Genomic DNA, 26612 nt, shown 5'->3' on the forward strand with positions numbered 1-26612 from the left:
AACAGGGAAGAGTATCGCAGCTACAAAGATTGCACCTCAGTCAACAATCTATCGCATCATCCAGAACTTCAAGGAGAGAGCTTTCATTGTTGTCAAAAAGGCTCCAGGGTGCCCAAAAAAGACCAGCAAGCGCCAGGACCGTATCTTAAAACTGTTTCAGCTGCGGGATCGGGCTACCAGCAGTGCCGAGCTTGCTCAGGAATGGCAGCAGGCTGGTGTGAGTGCTTCTGCACGCACTGTGAGGCGGAGACTCTTCGAGCAAGGGCTGGTTTCAAGGAGGGCAGCAAAGAAGCCACTTCTCTGCAGAAAAAACATCAGGGACTGACTGATATTCTGCAAAAGGTACAGGGAGTGGACTGCTGAGGACTGGGGCAAAGTCATTTTCTCTGATGAATCCCCTTTTCGATTGTTTGGGACATCTGGAAAACAGCTTATTCGGAGAAGAAGAGGTGAGCGCTACCACCAGTCTTGTCTCATGCCAACTGTAAAGCATCCTGAAACCATTCATGTGTGGGGTTGCTTCTCAGCCAAGGGAATCGGCTCACTCACATTCTTGCCTAAAAACACAGCCATGAATAAAGAATGGTACCAGAATGTCCTCCAAGAGCAACTTCTCACAACCGTCCAAGAGCAGTTTGGAGCCCAACAATGCCTTTTCCAGCATGATGGAGCACCTTGCCATAAAGCAAAGGTGATAACTAAATGGCTCATGGAACAAAACATAGAGATTTTGGGTCCATGGCCTGGAAACTCCCCAGATCTTAATCCCATTGAGAACTTGTGGTCAATCATCAAGAGACGGGTGGACAAACAAAAACCAACAAATTCTGGCAAAATGCAAGCATTGATTATGCAAGAATGGACTGCTATCAGTCAGGATTTGGTCCAAAAGATGATAGAGAGCATGCCAGGGAGAATTACAGAGGTCTTGAAGAAGAAGGGGCAACACTGCAAATATTGACTTGCTGCATTAACTCATTCTAACTGTCAATATAACCTATTGGTACTCATAATATGATTGCAATTATATTTCTGTATGTGATATAAACATCAGACAAACACTAATAAAAACCAGAGGCCAGCAGATCATGTGAAAATATAATTTTGGTGTCATTCTCAAAACTTTTGGCCATGACTGTACAGGTGGTGAGATAAGCTGCACAATATAATTGACCTTTCAGTATATTGTTGCACACACACCATCTATTTAGCAAATGCCCTTGTTATCAACAGCAGCCTTTTAAACTCACCTGAGCTAACAGGTATGTGCGCTGGTTACTCTGCTGCGCTTAAAATTTCTTTTTTGGTTTGCTACAATGCCTTTTCTGAAACGTTGTCTCCTTCTGCTGGAACACTGACTTCTTTCATTTAATGCCTGCAGACTATAAAAGAGAACCCAACCCAAAAAGTTTGGTTGATTAGTCTGTGGCATTCTGTTAAACTGTTGCTTATGGCGGTCTCTGTGAGCTTCTCAGCGACATTCAGCCAGCCAGGTATCCTGCCTGCAGTAGATGGAATGTGGCAATGGAACGCTGGCTGCGCGTGTCATAATAGGCTCTGAGCCTTTATATACCTGTGCACAGCAGCAGCCACCTTCAGTCTGCTGCTGGACAGCCAGCAGCAGCAGGAGAGGTATGTAATCAGGAGCCCTCCTGCTAAGGGTAGACAGCTGCTCGTTCCACCCCACCCCCCGCCTTAATTGGTTCTCCTCCCTTCCAACGGTGTTGAGGCGGGTGGGAACAGCAGGGGGTGAAGGTGCTGTGTTTAAAGAGGTGGAGTTATGCAGATCTAAAACGCGTGGATTGCAGCAGCAGCAAGCCGAAAAGTGCAGGCATGTAAGGGATCTAGAGGTTGACAACATGTCTTCTTAACGGGAGTCCAGGAGCTCATCTCCACAAATGGACTTTTCAGGATCCTTGGGTGGCTCCGTAGTTTGAAACCAATTCTGGTTATCGCTTCTCGGCCTTTTGGCTAAGATCAAGTGTAGTATCTGTTCTTATCAGTTTAATATCTGATACGTCCCCTATCTGGGGACCATATATTAAATGGATTTTTAGAACAGGGAGATGGAAAAAGAGCTTGCTCTGTCCACTCCACGCATTGACCTGGTATTGCAGTATCTCCAGGACCGGTGCACCCCTTCTTTAATGCAGTTTCTAAAATCAGAAAGAATTGAATTCAATGTTTTTTGTTCATTTTGCTTGTTTGTCGGATTTTGGGATGGACTCTTTGGCTTTGCTTTTCTTCTCCTCATTGGATTTTTCATGTTCAAAGTTGCAGAAGCCAGATTACAAGCTCATTTTGGTTCAACTTCAGCAACTGTGCATTGCATTGCCATGTAATGTGATGCAATGCTATCTTTCTAGCTCTCCCTTTTTACTTCCTTTTGGATAAACAGACATATTAGGCAAGCATTTTGGAGCTTTCACCTAAATAACTACAGGTGGTGAGATAAGCTGCACAATATAATTGACCTTTCAGTATATTGTTGCACACACACCATCTATTTAGCAAATGCCCTTGTTATCAACAGCAGCCTTTTAAACTCACCTGAGCTAACAGGTATGTGCGCTGGTTACTCTGCTGCGCTTAAAATTTCTTTTTTGGTTTGCTACAATGCCTTTTCTGAAATGTTGTCTCCTTCTGCTGGAACACTGACTTCTTTCATTTAATGCCTGCAGACTATAAAAGAGAACCCAACCCAAAAAGTTTGGTTGATTAGTCTGTGGCATTCTGTTAAACTGTTGCTTATGGCGGTCTCTGTGAGCTTCTCAGCGACATTCAGCCAGCCAGGTATCCTGCCTGCAGTAGATGGAATGTGGCAATGGAACGCTGGCTGCGCGTGTCATAATAGGCTCTGAGCCTTTATATACCTGTGCACAGCAGCAGCCACCTTCAGTCTGCTGCTGGACAGCCAGCAGCAGCAGCAGCAGGAGAGGTATGTAATCAGGAGCCCTCCTGCTAAGGGTAGACAGCTGCTCGTTCCACCCCACCCCCCGCCTTAATTGGTTCTCCTCCCTTCCAACGGTGTTGAGGCGGGTGGGAACAGAAGGGGGTGAAGGTGCTGTGTTTAAAGAGGTGGAGTTATGCAGATCTAAAACGCGTGGATTGCAGCAGCAGCAAGCCGAAAAGTGCAGGCATGTAAGGGATCTAGAGGTTGACAACATGTCTTCTTAACGGGAGTCCAGGAGCTCATCTCCACAAATGGACTTTTCAGGATCCTTGGGTGGCTCCGTAGTTTGAAACCAATTCTGGTTATCGCTTCTCGGCCTTTTGGCTAACATCAAGTGTAGTATCTGTTCTTATCAGTTTAATATCTGATACGTCCCCTATCTGGGGACCATATATTAAATGGATTTTTAGAACAGGGAGATGGAAAAAGAGCTTGCTCTGTCCACTCCACGCATTGACCTGGTATTGCAGTATCTCCAGGACCGGTGCACCCCTTCTTTAATGCAGTTTCTAAAATCAGAAAGAATTGAATTCAATGTTTTTTGTTCATTTTGCTTGTTTGTCGGATTTTGGGATGGACTCTTTGGCTTTGCTTTTCTTCTCCTCATTGGATTTTTCATGTTCAAAGTTGCAGAAGCCAGATTACAAGCTCATTTTGGTTCAACTTCAGCAACTGTGCATTGCATTGCCATGTAATGTGATGCAATGCTATCTTTCTAGCTCTCCCTTTTTACTTCCTTTTGGATAAACAGACATATTAGGCAAGCATTTTGGAGCTTTCACCTAAATAACTACAGGTGGTGAGATAAGCTGCACAATATAATTGACCTTTCAGTATATTGTTGCACACACACCATCTATTTAGCAAATGCCCTTGTTATCAACAGCAGCCTTTTAAACTCACCTGAGCTAACAGGTATGTGCGCTGGTTACTCTGCTGCGCTTAAAATTTCTTTTTTGGTTTGCTACAATGCCTTTTCTGAAACGTTGTCTCCTTCTGCTGGAACACTGACTTCTTTCATTTAATGCCTGCAGACTATAAAAGAGAACCCAACCCAAAAAGTTTGGTTGATTAGTCTGTGGCATTCTGTTAAACTGTTGCTTATGGCGGTCTCTGTGAGCTTCTCAGCGACATTCAGCCAGCCAGGTATCCTGCCTGCAGTAGATGGAATGTGGCAATGGAGCGCTGGCTGCGCGTGTCATAATAGGCTCTGAGCCTTTATATACCTGTGCACAGCAGCAGCCACCTTCAGTCTGCTGCTGGACAGCCAGCAGCAGCAGCAGCAGGAGAGGTATGTAATCAGGAGCCCTCCTGCTAAGGGTAGACAGCTGCTCGTTCCACCCCACCCCCCGCCTTAATTGGTTCTCCTCCCTTCCAACGGTGTTGAGGCGGGTGGGAACAGCAGGGGGTGAAGGTGCTGTGTTTAAAGAGGTGGAGTTATGCAGATCTAAAACGCGTGGATTGCAGCAGCAGCAAACCGAAAAGTGCAGGCATGTAAGGGATCTAGAGGTTGACAACATGTCTTCTTAACGGGAGTCCAGGAGCTCATCTCCACAAATGGACTTTTCAGGATCCTTGGGTGGCTCCGTAGTTTGAAACCAATTCTGGTTATCGCTTCTCGGCCTTTTGGCTAAGATCAAGTGTAGTATCTGTTCTTTTAAGAACACAAGAGCTACGATCTACACTTGACGAGAGCGATCGAACTCGGAAGGAGAAGAGCTTCGGAGCCCAGCTGACATCGGAGAAGGAAGGCGGATATCGGTGGGAGGAAGAAGCTCTAAAGAATCCAGAAGAAGACGAAGACTCGGAGAAGAATCGGGCTGTCCTGTGGAATCTTCGAGGAAGAAAATCATCGAGACAAAGACCTTTCGGGGAATTTGTCCAGAACACGACGGGAGAAGAATCTGCATAGCTCCACCCATTCCGGGAAGAGTTCCAGATCCAGCTCCAAGAAGTAACTGCAGGAGGAAAGCCATGGCAAGCGCTGCGAGGAAGGCCGAAAAGAAGAGCCTGGAGCAGGGGACAGCCAGGAGGGCCCAGCCAGGAGCCGATTCTGACCCCAAGGACTCTGCCTCCACGACTGGCCAGCAGAAGGGACCCCAGAAGCCCCGCCACGAAGCTCCAGCCCTGGAGCCATGGATGCGGCAGATGGTGGCCCTGAAGCTGAAGGAAGTGGATGGGAGGGTGCCGGACATGTCCTCGGACGTGTTCTGCCAGAAGATGCTGCTGGATCGAGGCTTCTCCAGGTCGGACACCCTCAGCATCCAGACCTTCTTGACGGGGATCTTCTTCGTCACCTTCGCCACTGTGAACACCTGCAGGAGGTTCTGGGAAATGGTAAGCGCAAAAGGACCGGATAATTCTTTCTCTGCCTTTACAGGTAGCTGCCCTATCCAGAGGGACGAAAGGAGGATCACGGTCTCCATGCGCAACCCGCACACCCCAGGCCAAGACATCTGTACCTTCCTGAGACGCTTCTGTTTGGTTGTGAAGGAACCCTCTCACATCCTGAATGGACTCGGCTTCTGGACAGGTAAGTGGTCGGTGACCGTTAGACTTCACAGGGACCTGGCGTACTCAGACGGACTTCGGCACCTGCCCCCGACATTCTCCCTGGGCAACTCCTACGGCCTCATCTATTACCCGGACATGCCGCGGAACTGCAGGAGATGCGGCAAGAACGGCCACGAGATGAAGGACTGCAAGGAGGATGCCTGCAGGATTTGTCGAGTGACGGGACACAGCTCGAAGGACTGCCTGAAGAAGACGTCCTGCAACCTGTGTGGGCTGGCGGCTCATCTGTACAAGGATTGCCCCAAGCGTGAGAGATCCTGGGCATCGGTGGTTGCGACGACCCCAGCTACGGAGGACAAGGCCCCGACGACCAGGCCTGTGAAGGTCAAGGACGCGACGACCAAGGCCCCAGCGGCCAAGGCCGAGACGACCAAGGCCAATGCGGTCAAGGAGTCGGTGGCCAAAGCCCCAGCGACGGTCCCAGCAGCTCCGAAGCAGAAGAAAAAGTCAAAGGAGGGTAAGAGTTCTGTCACCCCTCTCTCGATCCCTCCCCCTGCCACCCCCGTCCAATCCCCCCCCACCCCGGCCACCCCTGCTGAGGATTCCACTTCCTCTTCCTCCTTCCCCTACTCCTCAGCAGGTGTCCTTTCCCCTGCCCCGGCAGCCACTCTCCCTCCCCAGACCATGGTAGCGGTGGAATTAACCTTTCCTCCACCCGCCGCTATCTATTCCGAGGAGGATTTTCCTCTTCTTGTCTCCCCAGTTCCAACCCGGGGAAAGAGGAAGGTGGAGGACAGCCCTGCTACTGAATCCTCCAAAAAGAAGATTCTGGATTTCGTAGGCGAAAAGGAGGATACCCTCCCTGAGCCAGAAGAGATGGAGCACATGGTTGAGACCCTGGTGGCCGAGCCAGAAGAGGAGGAACTGGTGGTCGCCGAGATCGAGGCCGCGCTGCTTGACCAGATGGAGGAAGAGGGCCTGCTGGTGATCCCGTCACCAGCAGTCAACACCGACGAGGGACCACTCGACCGGAGTGGTAACTAAGGTGTATTGCCTGCGCTAACTTTTTCTTTTTTCCCTACATGATGGCTAATATTAACTTATTTTCCATTAATGTCAGGAGCATCAAGGACAAGTTCAGACGTCAGACTATTTATGCCTTCCTTACTTCCCAGTTGTGTGATGTTTATATGTTGCAGGAATGTTCCCTTCCCTCCTCTAGGTCCTTCAAACATCTGGCCAGGGAGTGGTCCCACGGTCCATCCTACTGGTCCGGTGGGGGTGACTGCAAGTCTGCGGGGGTCGCAATTCTGATCAGGGGGGGCGCATTCACGCTTGAGTCCGTCCAGGAGCTCATCTGCGGCAGGGCTCTTGTTGTAGATGGCAACTGGGCGGGAGAACCTGTCAGGTTCATCAACGTGTATGCGTCCCCACTGAAGAATGAGCGTTTGGAGCTTTTCCAGACCCTGCGGCTTCAGCTTGCCACCACCAGGACCTTAGTGATGGCCGGGGATTTCAACTGCCCCATCGAGGAGGATGGTCGTAGTTCTGGCACATCTGCCAAGTTGGACATCACGTCCAAGCTGCTCATCGAGATGGTAACCGAGGCCTCTCTTCAGGACGTGGTGGGCTCCATGGGGAGAGGCTCCACGAACTATTCGTGGAGCCGACCCGATGGCTCACTCCGCTCCAGGATTGACTTTGTGTTCACCTCTCGGGCAGTCAGGCAGAGTAGGCACTCGATGGTCTCCTGCTTCTTCTCCGACCACAGAGCCATTCACTTACAAGGTGTCCTCGGCGACGGTTTTCCGTCCGGGCCCGGCTCCTGGAAGCTGAATTGTGCTCTGCTGGCTCAGGATGAAGTCGTGGAGGAGCTGAGAGCAGCCTACGCAATGTGGCAGTCCTACAAGGGTAGCTTCCAAACAGTCTCTGATTGGTGGGAATATGTTAAACTTGAGTTTCGCTGTTTCTTTCAGGCCAAGGGTCGACAACAGGCGTGTGAGAAGAGGAGGGACTTCAGAGGGCTGCAGCGCGAGCTGCGGTCGCTGCAGGACCTTCTTCACTGCGGCTGGGACGTGAGGGAGGAGCTGGAGGAGACCAAGAAGAGCCTGAAAAGGCACTTTGAGGAGGAGTCCAAGCGAATCGTCTTCCGTTCCAAAGTGGAGAATCTGGAGAAGGGTGAGAAATGTAACTCATTCTTTTTCAGGAAACTTCATGCCGGTCACACGCCCCTGAACGAGCTGCGAGACGAGAGCGGAAACATGCGACGTGGGAAGGAGGACGTGATGAGGGTCGTCAGCGACTTCTACAGCGAACTCTACTCCCACAAGACTACCGACCCCGACGCTGCTGATAAGTTCCTGTCAGGTATCACTAACCATCTTGATCCTGCAGGCACGGCAGCCTTGGACAAACCTCTGATGGTGGGCGAATTGCTCTCTGCCGCTAAATCCTTTAGGACCGGCAGGACCCCGGGCAGTGATGGTCTTCCAGCGGAGCTCTATGTAGCGCTGGGAGACCTCATCTGTCCGGACCTGTTGGACCTGTACGAGGAGATGGTGGTGGAGGGTAGAATGCCTCCATCTTTGAGGGAAGGAATGGTCACGATCCTGTACAAGCGGAAGGGAGAGAGGTGCGACCTGAGGAATTGGCGTCCCATCACTCTGCTCAACGTGGACTACAAGATCCTGGCCAAGACGATGGCGACACGACTTAAGACGGTGATCGGACGGATCATCCACCCGGACCAGACCTGCGGCATCCCTGGACGTCGCATCGCAGACAGCCTCGCTCTCGTGCGGGACACGGTCGAGTACATCAAGGTCCGCCGCGCACACGCGGCCCTGGTCTCCTTGGATCAGGAGAAGGCCTTCGACCGGGTTTCCCACGAGTTCATGGGCCGAGCTCTGCACCGGTTAGGTTTGGGTAACATGTTTTGTTTGTATGTCCGTCTGATGTATTTTGATATCCACAGCTCGGTGTTGGTGAACGGCTGGAAGACTGACCCCTTCCCTGTCCTCTCTGGGGTCAGACAAGGCTGACCTCTATCACCTCTTCTTTTTGTTTGTGTTATAGAACTCTTCGCAGAGGCTATCCGGCAGAATGGAGAGATCAGAGGGATCACCGCACCGGGTCCGGGACGACACGAGGTCAAGTGCTCGCTCTACATGGACGACGTCACCGTCTTCTGCGCTGATCGTGGTTCAGTCGACGCCCTCGTCCAGACGTGTGAGAGGTTCGGCCGGGCTTCAGGGGCCAAAGTCAACTGCAGGAAGTCGGAAGCCATGCTCTTCGGGGATTGGCAGCCGGCCTCCTCCGCCCCCTTCCCCTTCAACATTCAACCGGATTTCCTCAAGGTGCTGGGAGTCTGGTTCGGGAAGGAAGGAGCGGCCCTCAAGTCCTGGCAAGAACGTTTGGCCAAGGTGAAGCAACGGATCGGACTCTGGAGCCTCAGACACCTCACTTGTGAGGGTAAGGCAATCGTCCTGCGTAATGAGGTCCTGCCCGTCTTGCAGTACACGGCGCAGGCCTGGCCCCCACACGTCACTGTGTGCAGGGCCATTACCAGGACAGTGTTTCACTTTGTCTGGGGATCCAAGATGGACAGAGTCAGGCGGGCCGTCATGTACAAGGAGCCTCGCAAGGGTGGGAAGGGCGTTCCAGATATTCCCACCCTCCTGCGATCCTCTTTTGTGTGTGATTGTGTCCGCCGGACTTTGCAAGTCAAGAATGGCTCCGCGGGCAGGTCCATGTCTCGCTTCTTCCTGCTTCCTCTTTGGAGGCGACTCGGCTGGGACAAGTGGGACAGCTCCTTCCCCTACAACTGGACGACGCCATGGTTCTACGGAGACGTCGTTCGATTTGTGGGGGAGCATCAACTGGAGGGACTCAAGCCCGACTTGTGGAAGCCCAAAACTATCCACAAGCTAATCAGAGCCAAGGATGACGTGGAGAACATCACAGGACTTCACCAGGACACGCTGGAGACTGTGTGGACAAATGTGTCGTCTGACAGGCTGACCAACGGGCACAAGGACTTGTCGTGGATGGCGATTCAGGGCGGACTGCCCGTCCGGTCATTCATGCATGCCCGGAACCTGTGCAAGACCCGGTACTGCCCAAGGTGCCCCTTCGTGGAGGAAACATCTTTGCACACTTTTTGGGACTGCGGATTTGCACAGCGCCTATTGACTGCACTTGAGGACGACCTGAGGAACTCTGTCCCCAGGGCGAGCCTATCGCACCATTCTGTGCTTTATGGACTCTTCCCTGGGGTTCATACCGTCGGAGCCATCCAGGAGGCTTGGCGCCTTATGAACTGCTTCAAGGATGCCCTTTGGGTCGCCAGGAACCGGCTCATCTTGAGGAGGGAGAGGATGTCCATCCAGGACTGCCGCAGGCTGATCCACAGCCTGCTCAGAGACTATTCCATCATGGACGGTCCGGAGGACGAGGATGAGGACTAAACCCCTCCTCCCCCTCTCCCCTTATGTGTCTTGTCTTTCAATAAAGCTTCGGGCCTGTGATTTTCCCCTCCCCATCCCCTTTTTCCCAATCCCTATCCCTTATCACGGTTCGTCGTACTGTATTGATTGATATGCTTTTTCTTTCAGATTGAGTGTTTTGTGTAGCATAGGGGTGTGATGTGTCTAGTTAGTGCGTCGTATCCTCATGCTATGTAAACATGATGTAGAATTCTGTGTGTACTGGGCTGCGGCACTGTACACTGTCTGTTAACTTATTTTTTGTGCTAATAAAAGATATATTCAATCAAAAAATCTGTTCTTATCAGTTTAATATCTGATACGTCCCCTATCTGGGGACCATATATTAAATGGATTTTTAGAACAGGGAGATGGAAAAAGAGCTTGCTCTGTCCACTCCACGCATTGACCTGGTATTGCAGTATCTCCAGGACCGGTGCACCCCTTCTTTAATGCAGTTTCTAAAATCAGAAAGAATTGAATTCAATGTTTTTTGTTCATTTTGCTTGTTTGTCGGATTTTGAGATGGACTCTTTGGCTTTGCTTTTCTTCTCCTCATTGGATTTTTCATGTTCAAAGTTGCAGAAGCCAGATTACAAGCTCATTTTGGTTCAACTTCAGCAACTGTGCATTGCATTGCCATGTAATGTGATGCAATGCTATCTTTCTAGCTCTCCCTTTTTACTTCCTTTTGGATAAACAGACATATTAGGCAAGCATTTTGGAGCTTTCACCTAAATAACTACAGGTGGTGAGATAAGCTGCACAATATAATTGACCTTTCAGTATATTGTTGCACACACACCATCTATTTAGCAAATGCCCTTGTTATCAACAGCAGCCTTTTAAACTCACCTGAGCTAACAGGTATGTGCGCTGGTTACTCTGCTGCGCTTAAAATTTCTTTTTTGGTTTGCTACAATGCCTTTTCTGAAACGTTGTCTCCTTCTGCTGGAACACTGACTTCTTTCATTTAATGCCTGCAGACTATAAAAGAGAACCCAACCCAAAAAGTTTGGTTGATTAGTCTGTGGCATTCTGTTAAACTGTTGCTTATGGCGGTCTCTGTGAGCTTCTCAGCGACATTCAGCCAGCCAGGTATCCTGCCTGCAGTAGATGGAATGTGGCAATGGAACGCTGGCTGCGCGTGTCATAATAGGCTCTGAGCCTTTATATACCTGTGCACAGCAGCAGCCACCTTCAGTCTGCTGCTGGACAGCCAGCAGCAGCAGCAGCAGGAGAGGTATGTAATCAGGAGCCCTCCTGCTAAGGGTAGACAGCTGCTCGTTCCACCCCACCCCCCGCCTTAATTGGTTCTCCTCCCTTCCAACGGTGTTGAGGCGGGTGGGAACAGCAGGGGGTGAAGGTGCTGTGTTTAAAGAGGTGGAGTTATGCAGATCTAAAACGCGTGGATTGCAGCAGCAGCAAGCCGAAAAGTGCAGGCATGTAAGGGATCTAGAGGTTGACAACATGTCTTCTTAACGGGAGTCCAGGAGCTCATCTCCACAAATGGACTTTTCAGGATCCTTGGGTGGCTCCGTAGTTTGAAACCAATTCTGGTTATCGCTTCTCGGCCTTTTGGCTAAGATCAAGTGTAGTATCTGTTCTTATCAGTTTAATATCTGATACGTCCCCTATCTGGGGACCATATATTAAATGGATTTTTAGAACAGGGAGATGGAAAAAGAGCTTGCTCTGTCCACTCCACGCATTGACCTGGTATTGCAGTATCTCCAGGACCGGTGCACCCCTTCTTTAATGCAGTTTCTAAAATCAGAAAGAATTGAATTCAATGTTTTTTGTTCATTTTGCTTGTTTGTCGGATTTTGGGATGGACTCTTTGGCTTTGCTTTTCTTCTCCTCATTGGATTTTTCATGTTCAAAGTTGCAGAAGCCAGATTACAAGCTCATTTTGGTTCAACTTCAGCAACTGTGCATTGCATTGCCATGTAATGTGATGCAATGCTATCTTTCTAGCTCTCCCTTTTTACTTCCTTTTGGATAAACAGACATATTAGGCAAGCATTTTGGAGCTTTCACCTAAATAACTACAGGTGGTGAGATAAGCTGCACAATATAATTGACCTTTCAGTATATTGTTGCACACACACCATCTATTTAGCAAATGCCCTTGTTATCAACAGCAGCCTTTTAAACTCACCTGAGCTAACAGGTATGTGCGCTGGTTACTCTGCTGCGCTTAAAATTTCTTTTTTGGTTTGCTACAATGCCTTTTCTGAAACGTTGTCTCCTTCTGCTGGAACACTGACTTCTTTCATTTAATGCCTGCAGACTATAAAAGAGAACCCAACCCAAAAAGTTTGGTTGATTAGTCTGTGGCATTCTGTTAAACTGTTGCTTATGGCGGTCTCTGTGAGCTTCTCAGCGACATTCAGCCAGCCAGGTATCCTGCCTGCAGTAGATGGAATGTGGCAATGGAACGCTGGCTGCGCGTGTCATAATAGGCTCTGAGCCTTTATATACCTGTGCACAGCAGCAGCCACCTTCAGTCTGCTGCTGGACAGCCAGCAGCAGCAGCAGCAGGAGAGGTATGTAATCAGGAGCCCTCCTGCTAAGGGTAGACAGCTGCTCGTTCCACCCCACCCCCCGCCTTAATTGGTTCTCCTCCCTTCCAACGGTGTTGAGGTGGGTGGGAACAGCAGGGGGTGAAGGTGCTGTGTTTAAAGAGGTGGAGTTATGCAGATCTAAAACGCGTGGATTGCAGCAGCAGCAAGCCGAAAAGTGCAGGCATGTAAGGGATCTAGAGGTTGACAACATGTCTTCTTAACGGGAGTCCAGGAGCTCATCTCCACAAATGGACTTTTCAGGATCCTTGGGTGGCTCCGTAGTTTGAAACCAATTCTGGTTATCGCTTCTCGGCCTTTTGGCTAAGATCAAGTGTAGTATCTGTTCTTATCAGTTTAATATCTGATACGTCCCCTATCTGGGGACCATATATTAAATGGATTTTTAGAACAGGGAGATGGAAAAAGAGCTTGCTCTGTCCACTCCACGCATTGACCTGGTATTGCAGTATCTCCAGGACCGGTGCACCCCTTCTTTAATGCAGTTTCTAAAATCAGAAAGAATTGAATTCAATGTTTTTTGTTCATTTTGCTTGTTTGTCGGATTTTGGGATGGACTCTTTGGCTTTGCTTTTCTTCTCCTCATTGGATTATTCATGTTCAAAGTTGCAGAAGCCAGATTACAAGCTCATTTTGGTTCAACTTCAGCAACTGTGCATTGCATTGCCATGTAATGTGATGCAATGCTATCTTTCTAGCTCTCCCTTTTTACTTCCTTTTGGATAAACAGACATATTAGGCAAGCATTTTGGAGCTTTCACCTAAATAACTACAGGTGGTGAGATAAGCTGCACAATATAATTGACCTTTCAGTATATTGTTGCACACACACCATCTATTTAGCAAATGCCCTTGTTATCAACAGCAGCCTTTTAAACTCACCTGAGCTAACAGGTATGTGCGCTGGTTACTCTGCTGCGCTTAAAATTTCTTTTTTGGTTTGCTACAATGCCTTTTCTGAAACGTTGTCTCCTTCTGCTGGAACACTGACTTCTTTCATTTAATGCCTGCAGACTATAAAAGAGAACCCAACCCAAAAAGTTTGGTTGATTAGTCTGTGGCATTCTGTTAAACTGTTGCTTATGGCGGTCTCTGTGAGCTTCTCAGCGACATTCAGCCAGCCAGGTATCCTGCCTGCAGTAGATGGAATGTGGCAATGGAACGCTGGCTGCGCGTGTCATAATAGGCTCTGAGCCTTTATATACCTGTGCACAGCAGCAGCCACCTTCAGTCTGCTGCTGGACAGCCAGCAGCAGCAGCAGCAGGAGAGGTATGTAATCAGGAGCCCTCCTGCTAAGGGTAGACAGCTGCTCGTTCCACCCCACCCCCCGCCTTAATTGGTTCTCCTCCCTTCCAACGGTGTTGAGGCGGGTGGGAACAGCAGGGGGTGAAGGTGCTGTGTTTAAAGAGGTGGAGTTATGCAGATCTAAAACGCGTGGATTGCAGCAGCAGCAAGCCGAAAAGTGCAGGCATGTAAGGGATCTAGAGGTTGACAACATGTCTTCTTAACGGGAGTCCAGGAGCTCATCTCCACAAATGGACTTTTCAGGATCCTTGGGTGGCTCCGTAGTTTGAAACCAATTCTGGTTATCGCTTCTCGGCCTTTTGGCTAAGATCAAGTGTAGTATCTGTTCTTATCAGTTTAATATCTGATACGTCCCCTATCTGGGGACCATATATTAAATGGATTTTTAGAACAGGGAGATGGAAAAAGAGCTTGCTCTGTCCACTCCACGCATTGACCTGGTATTGCAGTATCTCCAGGACCGGTGCACCCCTTCTTTAATGCAGTTTCTAAAATCAGAAAGAATTGAATTCAATGTTTTTTGTTCATTTTGCTTGTTTGTCGGATTTTGGGATGGACTCTTTGGCTTTGCTTTTCTTCTCCTCATTGGATTTTTCATGTTCAAAGTTGCAGAAGCCAGATTACAAGCTCATTTTGGTTCAACTTCAGCAACTGTGCATTGCATTGCCATGTAATGTGATGCAATGCTATCTTTCTAGCTCTCCCTTTTTACTTCTTTTTGGATAAACAGACATATTAGGCAAGCATTTTGGAGCTTTCACCTAAATAACTACAGGTGGTGAGATAAGCTGCACAATATAATTGACCTTTCAGTATATTGTTGCACACACACCATCTATTTAGCAAATGCCCTTGTTATCAACAGCAGCCTTTTAAACTCACCTGAGCTAACAGGTATGTGCGCTGGTTACTCTGCTGCGCTTAAAATTTCTTTTTTGGTTTGCTACAATGCCTTTTCTGAAACGTTGTCTCCTTCTGCTGGAACACTGACTTCTTTCATTTAATGCATGCAGACTATAAAAGAGAACCCAACCCAAAAAGTTTGGTTGATTAGTCTGTGGCATTCTGTTAAACTGTTGCTTATGGCGGTCTCTGTGAGCTTCTCAGCGACATTCAGCCAGCCAGGTATCCTGCCTGCAGTAGATGGAATGTGGCAATGGAACGCTGGCTGCGCGTGTCATAATAGGCTCTGAGCCTTTATATACCTGTGCACAGCAGCAGCCACCTTCAGTCTGCTGCTGGACAGCCAGCAGCAGCAGCAGCAGGAGAGGTATGTAATCAGGAGCCCTCCTGCTAAGGGTAGACAGCTGCTCGTTCCACCCCACCCCCCGCCTTAATTGGTTCTCCTCCCTTCCAACGGTGTTGAGGCGGGTGGGAACAGCAGGGGGTGAAGGTGCTGTGTTTAAAGAGGTGGAGTTATGCAGATCTAAAACGCGTGGATTGCAGCTGCAGCAAGCCGAAAAGTGCAGGCATGTAAGGGATCTAGAGGTTGACAACATGTCTTCTTAACGGGAGTCCAGGAGCTCATCTCCACAAATGGACTTTTCAGGATCCTTGGGTAGCTCCGTAGTTTGAAACCAATTCTGGTTATCGCTTCTCGGCCTTTTGGCTAAGATCAAGTGTAGTATCTGTTCTTATCAGTTTAATATCTGATACGTCCCCTATCTGGGGACCATATATTAAATGGATTTTTAGAACAGGGAGATGGAAAAAGAGCTTGCTCTGTCCACTCCACGCATTGACCTGGTATTGCAGTATCTCCAGGACCGGTGCACCCCTTCTTTAATGCAGTTTCTAAAATCAGAAAGAATTGAATTCAATGTTTTTTGTTCATTTTGCTTGTTTGTCGGATTTTGAGATGGACTCTTTGGCTTTGCTTTTCTTCTCCTCATTGGATTTTTCATGTTCAAAGTTGCAGAAGCCAGATTACAAGCTCATTTTGGTTCAACTTCAGCAACTGTGCATTGCATTGCCATGTAATGTGATGCAATGCTATCTTTCTAGCTCTCCCTTTTTACTTCCTTTTGGATAAACAGACATATTAGGCAAGCATTTTGGAGCTTTCACCTAAATAACTACAGGTGGTGAGATAAGCTGCACAATATAATTGACCTTTCAGTATATTGTTGCACACACACCATCTATTTAGCAAATGCCCTTGTTATCAACAGCAGCCTTTTAAACTCACCTGAGCTAACAGGTATGTGCGCTGGTTACTCTGCTGCGCTTAAAATTTCTTTTTTGGTTTGCTACAATGCCTTTTCTGAAACGTTGTCTCCTTCTGCTGGAACACTGACTTCTTTCATTTAATGCCTGCAGACTATAAAAGAGAACCCAACCCAAAAAGTTTGGTTGATTAGTCTGTGGCATTCTGTTAAACTGTTGCTTATGGCGGTCTCTGTGAGCTTCTCAGCGACATTCAGCCAGCCAGGTATCCTGCCTGCAGTAGATGGAATGTGGCAATGGAACGCTGGCTGCGCGTGTCATAATAGGCTCTGAGCCTTTATATACCTGTGCACAGCAGCAGCCACCTTCAGTCTGCTGCTGGACAGCCAGCAGCAGCAGCAGCAGGAGAGGTATGTAATCAGGAGCCCTCCTGCTAAGGGTAGACAGCTGCTCGTTCCACCCCACCCCCCGCCTTAATTGGTTCTCCTCCCTTCCAACGGTGTTGAGGCGGGTGGGAACAGCAGGGGGTGAAGGTGCTGTGTTTAAAGAGGTGGAGTTATGCAGATCTAAAACGCGTGGATTGCAGCAGCAGCAAGCCGAAAAGTGCAGGCATGTAAGGGATCTAGAGGTTGACAACATGTCTTCTTAACGGGAGTCCAGGAGCTCATCTCCACAAATGGACTTTTCAGGATCCTTGGGTGGCTCCGTAGTTTGAAACCAATTCTGGTTATCGCTTCTCGGCCTTTTGGCTAAGATCAAGTGTAGTATCTGTTCTTATCAGTTTAATATCTGATACGTCCCCTATCTGGGGACCATATATTAAATGGATTTTTAGAACAGGGAGATGGAAAAAGAGCTTGCTCTGTCCACTCCACGCATTGACCTGGTATTGCAGTATCTCCAGGACCGGTGCACCCCTTCTTTAATGCAGTTTCTAAAATCAGAAAGAATTGAATTCAATGTTTTTTGTTCATTTTGCTTGTTTGTTGGATTTTGGGATGGACTCTTTGGCTTTGCTTTTCTTCTCCTCATTGGATTTTTCATGTTCAAAGTTGCAGAAGCCAGATTAGAAGCTCATTTTGGTTCAACTTCAGCAACTGTGCATTGCATTGCCATGTAATGTGATGCAATGCTATCTTTCTAGCTCTCCCTTTTTACTTCCTTTTGGATAAACAGACATATTAGGCAAGCATTTTGGAGCTTTCACCTAAATAACTACAGGTGGTGAGATAAGCTGCACAATATAATTGACCTTTCAGTATATTGTTGCACACACACCATCTATTTAGCAAATGCCCTTGTTATCAACAGCAGCCTTTTAAACTCACCTGAGCTAACAGGTATGTGCGCTGGTTACTCTGCTGCGCTTAAAATTTCTTTTTTGGTTTGCTACAATGCCTTTTCTGCAACGTTGTCTCCTTCTGCTGGAACACTGACTTCTTTCATTTAATGCCTGCAGACTATAAAAGAGAACCCAAGCCAAAAAGTTTGGTTGATTAGTCTGTGGCATTCTGTTAAACTGTTGCTTATGGCGGTCTCTGTGAGCTTCTCAGCGACATTCAGCCAGCCAGGTATCCTGCCTGCAGTAGATGGAATGTGGCAATGGAACGCTGGCTGCGCGTGTCATAATAGGCTCTGAGCCTTTATATACCTGTGCACAGCAGCAGCCACCTTCAGTCTGCTGCTGGACAGCCAGCAGCAGCAGCAGCAGGAGAGGTATGTAATCAGGAGCCCTCCTGCTAAGGGTAGACAGCTGCTCGTTCCACCCCACCCCCCGCCTTAATTGGTTCTCCTCCCTTCCAACGGTGTTGAGGCGGGTGGGAACAGCAGGGGGTGAAGGTGCTGTGTTTAAAGAGGTGGAGTTATGCAGATCTAAAACGCGTGGATTGCAGCAGCAGCAAGCCGAAAAGTGCAGGCATGTAAGGGATCTAGAGGTTGACAACATGTCTTCTTAACGGGAGTCCAGGAGCTCATCTCCACAAATGGACTTTTCAGGATCCTTGGGTGGCTCCGTAGTTTGAAACCAATTCTGGTTATCGCTTCTCGGCCTTTTGGCTAAGATCAAGTGTAGTATCTGTTCTTATCAGTTTAATATCTGATACGTCCCCTATCTGGGGACCATATATTAAATGGATTTTTAGAACAGGGAGATGGAAAAAGAGCTTGCTCTGTCCACTCCACGCATTGACCTGGTATTGCAGTATCTCCAGGACCGGTGCACCCCTTCTTTAATGCAGTTTCTAAAATCAGAAAGAATTGAATTCAATGTTTTTTGTTCATTTTGCTTGTTTGTCGGATTTTGGGATGGACTCTTTGGCTTTGCTTTTCTTCTCCTCATTGGATTTTTCATGTTCAAAGTTGCAGAAGCCAGATTACAAGCTCATTTTGGTTCAACTTCAGCAACTGTGCATTGCATTGCCATGTAATGTGATGCAATGCTATCTTTCTAGCTCTCCCTTTTTACTTCCTTTTGGATAAACAGACATATTAGGCAAGCATTTTGGAGCTTTCACCTAAATAACTACAGGTGGTGAGATAAGCTGCACAATATAATTGACCTTTCAGTATATTGTTGCACACACACCATCTATTTAGCAAATGCCCTTGTTATCAACAGCAGCCTTTTAAACTCACCTGAGCTAACAGGTATGTGCGCTGGTTACTCTGCTGCGCTTAAAATTTCTTTTTTGGTTTGCTACAATGCCTTTTCTGAAACGTTGTCTCCTTCTGCTGGAACACTGACTTCTTTCATTTAATGCCTGCAGACTATAAAAGAGAACCCAACCCAAAAAGTTTGGTTGATTAGTCTGTGGCATTCTGTTAAACTGTTGCTTATGGCGGTCTCTGTGAGCTTCTCAGCGACATTCAGCCAGCCAGGTATCCTGCCTGCAGTAGATGGAATGTGGCAATGGAACGCTGGCTGCGCGTGTCATAATAGGCTCTGAGCCTTTATATACCTGTGCACAGCAGCAGCCACCTTCAGTCTGCTGCTGGACAGCCAGCAGCAGCAGCAGCAGGAGAGGTATGTAATCAGGAGCCCTCCTGCTAAGGGTAGACAGCTGCTCGTTCCACCCCACCCCCCGCCTTAATTGGCTCTCCTCCCTTCCAACGGTGTTGAGGCGGGTGGGAACAGCAGGGGGTGAAGGTGCTGTGTTTAAAGAGGTGGAGTTATGCAGATCTAAAACGCGTGGATTGCAGCTGCAGCAAGCCGAAAAGTGCAGGCATGTAAGGGATCTAGAGGTTGACAACATGTCTTCTTAACGGGAGTCCAGGAGCTCATCTCCACAAATGGACTTTTCAGGATCCTTGGGTGGCTCCGTAGTTTGAAACCAATTCTGGTTATCGCTTCTCGGCCTTTTGGCTAAGATCAAGTGTAGTATCTGTTCTTATCAGTTTAATATCTGATACGTCCCCTATCTGGGGACCATATATTAAATGGATTTTTAGAACAGGGAGATGGAAAAAGAGCTTGCTCTGTCCACTCCACGCATTGACCTGGTATTGCAGTATCTCCAGGACCGGTGCACCCCTTCTTTAATGCAGTTTCTAAAATCAGAAAGAATTGAATTCAATGTTTTTTGTTCATTTTGCTTGTTTGTCGGATTTTGAGATGGACTCTTTGGCTTTGCTTTTCTTCTCCTCATTGGATTTTTCATGTTCAAAGTTGCAGAAGCCAGATTACAAGCTCATTTTGGTTCAACTTCAGCAACTGTGCATTGCATTGCCATGTAATGTGATGCAATGCTATCTTTCTAGCTCTCCCTTTTTACTTCCTTTTGGATAAACAGACATATTAGGCAAGCATTTTGGAGCTTTCACCTAAATAACTACAGGTGGTGAGATAAGCTGCACAATATAATTGACCTTTCAGTATATTGTTGCACACACACCATCTATTTAGCAAATGCCCTTGTTATCAACAGCAGCCTTTTAAACTCACCTGAGCTAACAGGTATGTGCGCTGGTTACTCTGCTGCGCTTAAAATTTCTTTTTTGGTTTGCTACAATGCCTTTTCTGAAACGTTGTCTCCTTCTGCTGGAACACTGACTTCTTTCATTTAATGCCTGCAGACTATAAAAGAGAACCCAACCCAAAAAGTTTGGTTGATTAGTCTGTGGCATTCTGTTAAACTGTTGCTTATGGCGGTCTCTGTGAGCTTCTCAGCGACATTCAGCCAGCCAGGTATCCTGCCTGCAGTAGATGGAATGTGGCAATGGAACGCTGGCTGCGCGTGTCATAATAGGCTCTGAGCCTTTATATACCTGTGCACAGCAGCAGCCACCTTCAGTCTGCTGCTGGACAGCCAGCAGCAGCAGCAGCAGGAGAGGTATGTAATCAGGAGCCCTCCTGCTAAGGGTAGACAGCTGCTCGTTCCACCCCACCCCCCGCCTTAATTGGTTCTCCTCCCTTCCAACGGTGTTGAGGCGGGTGGGAACAGCAGGGGGTGAAGGTGCTGTGTTTAAAGAGGTGGAGTTATGCAGATCTAAAACGCGTGGATTGCAGCAGCAGCAAGCCGAAAAGTGCAGGCATGTAAGGGATTTAGAGGTTGACAACATGTCTTCTTAACGGGAGTCCAGGAGCTCATCTCCACAAATGGACTTTTCAGGATCCTTGGGTGGCTCCGTAGTTTGAAACCAATTCTGGTTATCGCTTCTCGGCCTTTTGGCTAAGATCAAGTGTAGTATCTGTTCTTATCAGTTTAATATCTGATACGTCCCCTATCTGGGGACCATATATTAAATGGATTTTTAGAACAGGGAGATGGAAAAAGAGCTTGCTCTGTCCACTCCACGCATTGACCTGGTATTGCAGTATCTCCAGGACCGGTGCACCCCTTCTTTAATGCAGTTTCTAAAATCAGAAAGAATTGAATTCAATGTTTTTTGTTCATTTTGCTTGTTTGTCGGATTTTGGGATGGACTCTTTGGCTTTGCTTTTCTTCTCCTCATTGGATTTTTCATGTTCAAAGTTGCAGAAGCCAGATTACAAGCTCATTTTGGTTCAACTTCAGCAACTGTGCATTGCATTGCCATGTAATGTGATGCAATGCTATCTTTCTAGCTCTCCCTTTTTACTTCCTTTTGGATAAACAGACATATTAGGCAAGCATTTTGGAGCTTTCACCTAAATAACTACAGGTGGTGAGATAAGCTGCACAATATAATTGACCTTTCAGTATATTGTTGCACACACACCATCTATTTAGCAAATGCCCTTGTTATCAACAGCAGCCTTTTAAACTCACCTGAGCTAACAGGTATGTGCGCTGGTTACTCTGCTGCGCTTAAAATTTCTTTTTTGGTTTGCTACAATGCCTTTTCTGAAACGTTGTCTCCTTCTGCTGGAACACTGACTTCTTTCATTTAATGCCTGCAGACTATAAAAGAGAACCCAAGCCAAAAAGTTTGGTTGATTAGTCTGTGGCATTCTGTTAAACTGTTGCTTATGGCGGTCTCTGTGAGCTTCTCAGCGACATTCAGCCAGCCAGGTATCCTGCCTGCAGTAGATGGAATGTGGCAATGGAACGCTGGCTGCGCGTGTCATAATAGGCTCTGAGCCTTTATATACCTGTGCACAGCAGCAGCCACCTTCAGTCTGCTGCTGGACAGCCAGCAGCAGCAGCAGCAGGAGAGGTATGTAATCAGGAGCCCTCCTGCTAAGGGTAGACAGCTGCTCGTTCCACCCCACCCCCCGCCTTAATTGGTTCTCCTCCCTTCCAACGGTGTTGAGGCGGGTGGGAACAGCAGGGGGTGAAGGTGCTGTGTTTAAAGAGGTGGAGTTATGCAGATCTAAAACGCGTGGATTGCAGCAGCAGCAAGCCGAAAAGTGCAGGCATGTAAGGGATCTAGAGGTTGACAACATGTCTTCTTAACGGGAGTCCAGGAGCTCATCTCCACAAATGGACTTTTCAGGATCCTTGGGTGGCTCCGTAGTTTGAAACCAATTCTGGTTATCGCTTCTCGGCCTTTTGGCTAAGATCAAGTGTAGTATCTGTTCTTATCAGTTTAATATCTGATACGTCCCCTATCTGGGGACCATATATTAAATGGATTTTTAGAACAGGGAGATGGAAAAAGAGCTTGCTCTGTCCACTCCACGCATTGACCTGGTATTGCAGTATCTCCAGGACCGGTGCACCCCTTCTTTAATGCAGTTTCTAAAATCAGAAAGAATTGAATTCAATGTTTTTTGTTCATTTTGCTTGTTTGTCGGATTTTGGGATGGACTCTTTGGCTTTGCTTTTCTTCTCCTCATTGGATTTTTCATGTTCAAAGTTGCAGAAGCCAGATTACAAGCTCATTTTGGTTCAACTTCAGCAACTGTGCATTGCATTGCCATGTAATGTGATGCAATGCTATCTTTCTAGCTCTCCCTTTTTACTTCCTTTTGGATAAACAGACATATTAGGCAAGCATTTTGGAGCTTTCACCTAAATAACTACAGGTGGTGAGATAAGCTGCACAATATAATTGACCTTTCAGTATATTGTTGCACACACACCATCTATTTAGCAAATGCCCTTGTTATCAACAGCAGCCTTTTAAACTCACCTGAGCTAACAGGTATGTGCGCTGGTTACTCTGCTGCGCTTAAAATTTCTTTTTTGGTTTGCTACAATGCCTTTTCTGAAACGTTGTCTCCTTCTGCTGGAACACTGACTTCTTTCATTTAATGCCTGCAGACTATAAAAGAGAACCCAACCCAAAAAGTTTGGTTGATTAGTCTGTGGCATTCTGTTAAACTGTTGCTTATGGCGGTCTCTGTGAGCTTCTCAGCGACATTCAGCCAGCCAGGTATCCTGCCTGCAGTAGATGGAATGTGGCAATGGAACGCTGGCTGCGCGTGTCATAATAGGCTCTGAGCCTTTATATACCTGTGCACAGCAGCAGCCACCTTCAGTCTGCTGCTGGACAGCCAGCAGCAGCAGCAGCAGGAGAGGTATGTAATCAGGAGCCCTCCTGCTAAGGGTAGACAGCTGCTCGTTCCACCCCACCCCCCGCCTTAATTGGCTCTCCTCCCTTCCAACGGTGTTGAGGCGGGTGGGAACAGCAGGGGGTGAAGGTGCTGTGTTTAAAGAGGTGGAGTTATGCAGATCTAAAACGCGTGGATTGCAGCTGCAGCAAGCCGAAAAGTGCAGGCATGTAAGGGATCTAGAGGTTGACAACATGTCTTCTTAACGGGAGTCCAGGAGCTCATCTCCACAAATGGACTTTTCAGGATCCTTGGGTGGCTCCGTAGTTTGAAACCAATTCTGGTTATCGCTTCTCGGCCTTTTGGCTAAGATCAAGTGTAGTATCTGTTCTTATCAGTTTAATATCTGATACGTCCCCTATCTGGGGACCATATATTAAATGGATTTTTAGAACAGGGAGATGGAAAAAGAGCTTGCTCTGTCCACTCCACGCATTGACCTGGTATTGCAGTATCTCCAGGACCGGTGCACCCCTTCTTTAATGCAGTTTCTAAAATCAGAAAGAATTGAATTCAATGTTTTTTGTTCATTTTGCTTGTTTGTCGGATTTTGAGATGGACTCTTTGGCTTTGCTTTTCTTCTCCTCATTGGATTTTTCATGTTCAAAGTTGCAGAAGCCAGATTACAAGCTCATTTTGGTTCAACTTCAGCAACTGTGCATTGCATTGCCATGTAATGTGATGCAATGCTATCTTTCTAGCTCTCCCTTTTTACTTCCTTTTGGATAAACAGACATATTAGGCAAGCATTTTGGAGCTTTCACCTAAATAACTACAGGTGGTGAGATAAGCTGCACAATATAATTGACCTTTCAGTATATTGTTGCACACACACCATCTATTTAGCAAATGCCCTTGTTATCAACAGCAGCCTTTTAAACTCACCTGAGCTAACAGGTATGTGCGCTGGTTACTCTGCTGCGCTTAAAATTTCTTTTTTGGTTTGCTACAATGCCTTTTCTGAAACGTTGTCTCCTTCTGCTGGAACACTGACTTCTTTCATTTAATGCCTGCAGACTATAAAAGAGAACCCAACCCAAAAAGTTTGGTTGATTAGTCTGTGGCATTCTGTTAAACTGTTGCTTATGGCGGTCTCTGTGAGCTTCTCAGCGACATTCAGCCAGCCAGGTATCCTGCCTGCAGTAGATGGAATGTGGCAATGGAACGCTGGCTGCGCGTGTCATAATAGGCTCTGAGCCTTTATATACCTGTGCACAGCAGCAGCCACCTTCAGTCTGCTGCTGGACAGCCAGCAGCAGCAGCAGCAGGAGAGGTATGTAATCAGGAGCCCTCCTGCTAAGGGTAGACAGCTGCTCGTTCCACCCCACCCCCCGCCTTAATTGGTTCTCCTCCCTTCCAACGGTGTTGAGGCGGGTGGGAACAGCAGGGGGTGAAGGTGCTGTGTTTAAAGAGGTGGAGTTATGCAGATCTAAAACGCGTGGATTGCAGCAGCAGCAAGCCGAAAAGTGCAGGCATGTAAGGGATTTAGAGGTTGACAACATGTCTTCTTAACGGGAGTCCAGGAGCTCATCTCCACAAATGGACTTTTCAGGATCCTTGGGTGGCTCCGTAGTTTGAAACCAATTCTGGTTATCGCTTCTCGGCCTTTTGGCTAAGATCAAGTGTAGTATCTGTTCTTATCAGTTTAATATCTGATACGTCCCCTATCTGGGGACCATATATTAAATGGATTTTTAGAACAGGGAGATGGAAAAAGAGCTTGCTCTGTCCACTCCACGCATTGACCTGGTATTGCAGTATCTCCAGGACCGGTGCACCCCTTCTTTAATGCAGTTTCTAAAATCAGAAAGAATTGAATTCAATGTTTTTTGTTCATTTTGCTTGTTTGTCGGATTTTGGGATGGACTCTTTGGCTTTGCTTTTCTTCTCCTCATTGGATTTTTCATGTTCAAAGTTGCAGAAGCCAGATTACAAGCTCATTTTGGTTCAACTTCAGCAACTGTGCATTGCATTGCCATGTAATGTGATGCAATGCTATCTTTCTAGCTCTCCCTTTTTACTTCCTTTTGGATAAACAGACATATTAGGCAAGCATTTTGGAGCTTTCACCTAAATAACTACAGGTGGTGAGATAAGCTGCACAATATAATTGACCTTTCAGTATATTGTTGCACACACACCATCTATTTAGCAAATGCCCTTGTTATCAACAGCAGCCTTTTAAACTCACCTGAGCTAACAGGTATGTGCGCTGGTTACTCTGCTGCGCTTAAAATTTCTTTTTTGGTTTGCTACAATGCCTTTTCTGAAACGTTGTCTCCTTCTGCTGGAACACTGACTTCTTTCATTTAATGCCTGCAGACTATAAAAGAGAACCCAACCCAAAAAGTTTGGTTGATTAGTCTGTGGCATTCTGTTAAACTGTTGCTTATGGCGGTCTCTGTGAGCTTCTCAGCGACATTCAGCCAGCCAGGTATCCTGCCTGCAGTAGATGGAATGTGGCAATGGAACGCTGGCTGCGCGTGTCATAATAGGCTCTGAGCCTTTATATACCTGTGCACAGCAGCAGCCACCTTCAGTCTGCTGCTGGACAGCCAGCAGCAGCAGCAGCAGGAGAGGTATGTAATCAGGAGCCCTCCTGCTAAGGGTAGACAGCTGCTCGTTCCACCCCACCCCCCGCCTTAATTGGTTCTCCTCCCTTCCAACGGTGTTGAGGCGGGTGGGAACAGCAGGGGGTGAAGGTGCTGTGTTTAAAGAGGTGGAGTTATGCAGATCTAAAACGCGTGGATTGCAGCAGCAGCAAGCCGAAAAGTGCAGGCATGTAAGGGATCTAGAGGTTGACAACATGTCTTCTTAACGGGAGTCCAGGAGCTCATCTCCACAAATGGACTTTTCAGGATCCTTGGGTGGCTCCGTAGTTTGAAACCAATTCTGGTTATCGCTTCTCGGCCTTTTGGCTAAGATCAAGTGTAGTATCTGTTCTTATCAGTTTAATATCTGATACGTCCCCTATCTGGGGACCATATATTAAATGGATTTTTAGAACAGGGAGATGGAAAAAGAGCTTGCTCTGTCCACTCCACGCATTGACCTGGTATTGCAGTATCTCCAGGACCGGTGCACCCCTTCTTTAATGCAGTTTCTAAAATCAGAAAGAATTGAATTCAATGTTTTTTGTTCATTTTGCTTGTTTGTCGGATTTTGGGATGGACTCTTTGGCTTTGCTTTTCTTCTCCTCATTGGATTTTTCATGTTCAAAGTTGCAGAAGCCAGATTACAAGCTCATTTTGGTTCAACTTCAGCAACTGTGCATTGCATTGCCATGTAATGTGATGCAATGCTATCTTTCTAGCTCTCCCTTTTTACTTCCTTTTGGATAAACAGACATATTAGGCAAGCATTTTGGAGCTTTCACCTAAATAACTACAGGTGGTGAGATAAGCTGCACAATATAATTGACCTTTCAGTATATTGTTGCACACACACCATCTATTTAGCAAATGCCCTTGTTATCAACAGCAGCCTTTTAAACTCACCTGAGCTAACAGGTATGTGCGCTGGTTACTCTGCTGCGCTTAAAATTTCTTTTTTGGTTTGCTACAATGCCTTTTCTGAAACGTTGTCTCCTTCTGCTGGAACACTGACTTCTTTCATTTAATGCCTGCAGACT

The 26612-nt window shown here is 47.2% G+C and overlaps 15 non-coding genes and 1 pseudogene across 15 annotated transcripts; all 16 read left to right on the forward strand.

Moving 5' to 3' along the window:
• The first annotated feature begins 1951 nt into the window (after nucleotides 1-1951).
• Nucleotides 1952-2142, forward strand: LOC141178214 (U2 spliceosomal RNA). The gene has a single exon (XR_012254520.1). It is a non-coding gene; the product is annotated as a U2 spliceosomal RNA (small nuclear RNA).
• Nucleotides 2143-3257: 1115 nt separating this feature from the next.
• LOC141177628 (U2 spliceosomal RNA) lies at nucleotides 3258-3448 on the forward strand. Its single transcript, XR_012254205.1, has one exon. It is a non-coding gene; the product is annotated as a U2 spliceosomal RNA (small nuclear RNA).
• A 1115-nt stretch (nucleotides 3449-4563) lies between these two features.
• LOC141178025 (U2 spliceosomal RNA) lies at nucleotides 4564-4641 on the forward strand (annotated as a pseudogene).
• A 5564-nt stretch (nucleotides 4642-10205) lies between these two features.
• LOC141177690 (U2 spliceosomal RNA) lies at nucleotides 10206-10398 on the forward strand. The gene has a single exon (XR_012254261.1). It is a non-coding gene; the product is annotated as a U2 spliceosomal RNA (small nuclear RNA).
• A 1115-nt stretch (nucleotides 10399-11513) lies between these two features.
• Nucleotides 11514-11704, forward strand: LOC141178215 (U2 spliceosomal RNA). The gene has a single exon (XR_012254521.1). It is a non-coding gene; the product is annotated as a U2 spliceosomal RNA (small nuclear RNA).
• A 1115-nt stretch (nucleotides 11705-12819) lies between these two features.
• LOC141178216 (U2 spliceosomal RNA) lies at nucleotides 12820-13010 on the forward strand. The gene has a single exon (XR_012254522.1). It is a non-coding gene; the product is annotated as a U2 spliceosomal RNA (small nuclear RNA).
• Nucleotides 13011-14125: 1115 nt separating this feature from the next.
• On the forward strand, nucleotides 14126-14316 carry LOC141178218 (U2 spliceosomal RNA). The gene has a single exon (XR_012254524.1). It is a non-coding gene; the product is annotated as a U2 spliceosomal RNA (small nuclear RNA).
• A 1115-nt stretch (nucleotides 14317-15431) lies between these two features.
• On the forward strand, nucleotides 15432-15622 carry LOC141178219 (U2 spliceosomal RNA). Its single transcript, XR_012254525.1, has one exon. It is a non-coding gene; the product is annotated as a U2 spliceosomal RNA (small nuclear RNA).
• Nucleotides 15623-16737: 1115 nt separating this feature from the next.
• On the forward strand, nucleotides 16738-16928 carry LOC141178221 (U2 spliceosomal RNA). Its single transcript, XR_012254526.1, has one exon. It is a non-coding gene; the product is annotated as a U2 spliceosomal RNA (small nuclear RNA).
• Nucleotides 16929-18043: 1115 nt separating this feature from the next.
• Nucleotides 18044-18234, forward strand: LOC141178222 (U2 spliceosomal RNA). Its single transcript, XR_012254527.1, has one exon. It is a non-coding gene; the product is annotated as a U2 spliceosomal RNA (small nuclear RNA).
• Nucleotides 18235-19349: 1115 nt separating this feature from the next.
• Nucleotides 19350-19540, forward strand: LOC141178223 (U2 spliceosomal RNA). The gene has a single exon (XR_012254528.1). It is a non-coding gene; the product is annotated as a U2 spliceosomal RNA (small nuclear RNA).
• A 1115-nt stretch (nucleotides 19541-20655) lies between these two features.
• On the forward strand, nucleotides 20656-20846 carry LOC141178224 (U2 spliceosomal RNA). The gene has a single exon (XR_012254529.1). It is a non-coding gene; the product is annotated as a U2 spliceosomal RNA (small nuclear RNA).
• Nucleotides 20847-21961: 1115 nt separating this feature from the next.
• Nucleotides 21962-22152, forward strand: LOC141178225 (U2 spliceosomal RNA). The gene has a single exon (XR_012254530.1). It is a non-coding gene; the product is annotated as a U2 spliceosomal RNA (small nuclear RNA).
• Nucleotides 22153-23267: 1115 nt separating this feature from the next.
• On the forward strand, nucleotides 23268-23458 carry LOC141178226 (U2 spliceosomal RNA). Its single transcript, XR_012254531.1, has one exon. It is a non-coding gene; the product is annotated as a U2 spliceosomal RNA (small nuclear RNA).
• A 1115-nt stretch (nucleotides 23459-24573) lies between these two features.
• LOC141178227 (U2 spliceosomal RNA) lies at nucleotides 24574-24764 on the forward strand. Its single transcript, XR_012254532.1, has one exon. It is a non-coding gene; the product is annotated as a U2 spliceosomal RNA (small nuclear RNA).
• A 1115-nt stretch (nucleotides 24765-25879) lies between these two features.
• Nucleotides 25880-26070, forward strand: LOC141178228 (U2 spliceosomal RNA). The gene has a single exon (XR_012254533.1). It is a non-coding gene; the product is annotated as a U2 spliceosomal RNA (small nuclear RNA).
• The last annotated feature ends 542 nt before the right edge of the window (nucleotides 26071-26612 follow it).

Source organism: Phyllobates terribilis, unplaced genomic scaffold (genome assembly GCF_046119375.1).
Source record: "Phyllobates terribilis strain yellow unplaced genomic scaffold, ASM4611937v1 Scaffold_27__1_contigs__length_16484149, whole genome shotgun sequence".
Lineage (NCBI taxonomy): Eukaryota > Metazoa > Chordata > Amphibia > Anura > Dendrobatidae > Phyllobates > Phyllobates terribilis.